Raw genomic sequence first — 3,682 nt, 5'->3', positions numbered from 1 at the left:
ACCCATGGAAGCTCGATCGGCGGCTCCTCCTTTATTCACATCTTTGCTTGCAGCTCTCGTCTTTATCAAGGTGTGTATCTTTCTCAATCTATCTATTCTTCCCCTTTCTTTCCCATTCTCAGCAACTCCCTTTCTCTATACCACCAATTGTAGAGAGTTGAAGCTCTATTCTTCGTTGTTTGTAATGGCCCCAAATTATTACAATCAATCCAATCCTTAAAACAAAATAATAATAGGAATAATATGTTTTCATTAATCTGAGTTCGTTTACAAAAGTTAACACATGCAATATACATTTACAAATATTCATCCTGAATCTACAGCACGTGTTATACTGATAAGAGAATTGAAACTGAACAAATAGTCATATGCCCTATAGGCTTACATCTTTCCAAGCCATTACTTGGTTATACAAAAGTGAGCCTAGTTCAATACAATTTAAGCCCTTGGCTATACAAAAGAATACAACAAAATAAAGAAGCCCTTGCTCTTAAAAGTCCCTTCAAGCTATTGCTTTGGCGGAGGCATGTCACCAACACCTGAAAATAGTTTTCTCAAATAGGGTGAGCCAAAGCCCAGTAGGAACAATCTAACACAATATATGAAATTTAACCACTACTACAAATACAGATAAAGATCACACTTTTTTTTTTTTTGCGTAATGTATGTTTTTTAATCACACTTTTTAAGTTTTATTAAAGTGTGGTATTTGAGAGTGTGATTAAAAGGGGTCATTTTTAATCACACTTTTTAAGTGTCATTAAAAAATATTTTCATCACATCTTTTAAGTGTGATTAATAATATTTAGATCACACCTTTTAAGTGTGATTAAAAACATTTAGATCACAACTTTTAAGTGTGATTAAAAACATTTAGATCATACCTTTTAAGTGTGATTAAAAACATTTAGATCACATCTTTTAAGTGTGATTAAAAACATTTAGATCATACATTTTAAGTGTGATTAAAAACATTTAGATCACATCTTTTAAGTGTGATTAATAACTAATAAAACCCGTGATAAAAAAAAAAAAAGAATTCGACATATTTAAAGAATAATCAATATTATTTTTGTACGCGCATTTAAAGAATGTAATACATACTATATACTATATTTTGAATCACAACCATATATTGAATGGAATAACGTCATATATTTCATAAATGAAAGTTAAATGTTCAAAAGTATATACAAAGAAATTAATAAAAAAAATTTAACTGTGATTACATATATTAAAAAATTAAAAAAACTTGAAAAACTAAGTTCTTGAATGCTTTCAAAGCCATGTGGTTCGGCTCGTCAAAAGGTAAGTATCCAGCCATAAGAACAAACAGAATGACCCCACAAGACCATATATCAGCTGCTGTACCATCATAACCTTTATCAGTGAGCACCTGATAGAAAGGGGAAAAAAGAAAGAAAGAAAGAAGTATCACAAATGTAAGAAACTAATAAGAAAAGGAATTTTTTTTTTGCATCAAAGCGACCATCCATTTCCATGACATCATAATTGATACCTCAGGAGCAACATAATTTGGGGTTCCACAGGCAGTGTGAAGCAGTACGTCTTCCTACAGTTAAAAAAGGTAGTCAGTCTTTGATTAAGCAAAGCCACAACACTAACTTATATTGATGAATGAGGGTTAGGTTTAAGCAATCCATAGCTTATGTGTCTGAATGACATTGAGATCATATAACCTCAATGTGGATTAGATCAAGTCTTAAAAAATGGTCACTGAATGTTTTCAAAGTGTTGAAATCTAGATGATGCATGATACAAAATCTTATGAAGAAGTCAACTTATAAAACTAAACTGCCTCCTTGATTTGGGGAAACTAATATAAAAAGAGGGAAAGGAAAGACACAAATCATAAAAAAAAAGTTCATTTCCAAATTAATAGAAACAAGAAATGAACAAGCCACTGAAGGACAGAAGAAAAACTAATGGCCACATTATTCTTAAGGAATTCCTTTCAGAGCAGGGCACTACTCCTGGGCGGAAAGGTAGTTTCTGGACTAGGTGATTTTAGTAAACCAAATAGACTGCAAAATTGACTCAGTGCTGCAACCACTTTTAAAAATTTAACGTTCAATTTATTAACACCCACCTGCAAAAAATCTGCTCTTAGATGAGGAAATTGTTGCAAACTCACATAATACTTACCCGCACTTGCTGGGAAAATGCACTCAATCCAAAGTCTGAAACCTTGAGAACACCAAATGAGTCTAGAAGCAGATTCTAGAGCTGCAAAAGATGCAGGGTAATGCAAATTTCAGAGTCATGGTCGAATAGATAGCCAAAGAAACCAAATTACTGTTAGATAATAAATTCTTTTTTATAGGAAAAAATTAGAATAAATACATTAATTAATCAATGAAACATGTAAGAAAGTTTGTTAAACCTTTAAGTCTCTATGGTACATGCCTCTACTATGGCAGTAGTCTACAGCATTGATGAGCTGCTGAAAATATCTCCTAGCTTCATCCTCTCTAAGTCTTCCTAGTTTGGCCTAGTTATGAAAGGGTCAATAAGGGAACATTATTAGACAAATACAAGACTCGGTACCCACATGATTTACATAAATGAGCCACAATAGAACACACATTACCACAACAAAATGGTAAGCATGACATGAGCAATTGCCTAAATTAAGATGTAATGCATTACACAGTTGATTATATTATGAATGAAATTATAGGTGCTCAAAGAGTAGAAGCTCAAAAAACATTGCCTTACTATTTTGTCAAAAAGCTCGCCCTCGCCAACATACTCGAGCACAATGTAGATCTTTGTCTTGCTTGCCATAACCTATTTTCAAGCATAGAAAAAGGATGCATTAACATGTAAAACATGAAGCACTTAGACCATCATATTTCTAGTAGTGCGAAGAGCATTCAATTCCTTTTAAATTCTGCTCATAAATATAAAAAAAACTCAAAAAAATGTTGCAGCAAATAGACATATAGGATAGGCTACTAGTAGTTAGTTAGTTACCTTGGCATAGCAATTGACTGTTCTTAATCTGGCTTTCCTGTAAGATGGGCGCACATTAAGGGCAGCAGCCCAGTCCTTGATTGCTTTCTCAAATTGACCAAGATTGGACTTGGAAGTGGCTCTGTTGCACAACAACACTGAGTTGTAGGGGTCATGGTCGAGTCCCTCTCCATATGCAACACAAGCCTCTGAGTATCTTTATTCCCTGAACAAATCGTTACCGTTGGATCGAGCCATTGCCACTGCCCGTGTCCTCCTACCCACCATGTTCACTTCCTTGCTGCTTGAGTCTAGTCGTGCTGCTCTTTAAGCCGCTACCACCGCATCATCAAATCTGTCAACATATGTCATTGTCTATATATATTAAAAAACCCATATCTTGGCTTAACAATTCAAAGTTAAAAACAAGTTTAAATTAATAGTATAAGCTTTTTATGTTAAATATACTTGAAAATGTCAACTGCTTTCATGTTTGCACTAGACAAATTTATATGCGTAGAAAGTTGCATAGTGAAGTGGTTAGAAAATTAACTGTGTGATGAAGAATCAAGGTTTGTGAATAGTGGTAGCAAGAGACAAATTATTGGTTGTGGTATTAGAATTGTTGAGCAATATGTATCCGGAATCAGATGATACAATTGTGAATTTTATTTTACTTATTTTTAAATCACCAGTAGCAAATTTT

At 33.5% G+C, this 3,682-nt stretch overlaps 1 non-coding gene across 1 annotated transcript; it reads right to left on the bottom strand.

Annotated features, from left to right (window-relative positions):
• Positions 1-1,135: 1,135 nt before the first annotated feature.
• LOC114292921 (uncharacterized) lies at positions 1,136-3,311 on the bottom strand. Its single transcript, XR_014334791.1, has 6 exons — positions 2,998-3,311; positions 2,740-2,811; positions 2,405-2,512; positions 2,167-2,247; positions 1,520-1,573; positions 1,136-1,396 (listed from the first exon to the last, which is right to left on the bottom strand). It is a non-coding gene; the product is annotated as an uncharacterized LOC114292921 (transcript).
• Between the last annotated feature and the right edge of the window lie 371 nt (positions 3,312-3,682).

The sequence above is a fragment of the Camellia sinensis genome, chromosome 7, assembly GCF_055761805.1.
Source record: "Camellia sinensis isolate YWXY chromosome 7, ASM5576180v1, whole genome shotgun sequence".
In the NCBI taxonomy this organism is placed as follows: domain Eukaryota; kingdom Viridiplantae; phylum Streptophyta; class Magnoliopsida; order Ericales; family Theaceae; genus Camellia; species Camellia sinensis.
This window is presented reverse-complemented; position numbering and strand designations above follow the sequence as displayed.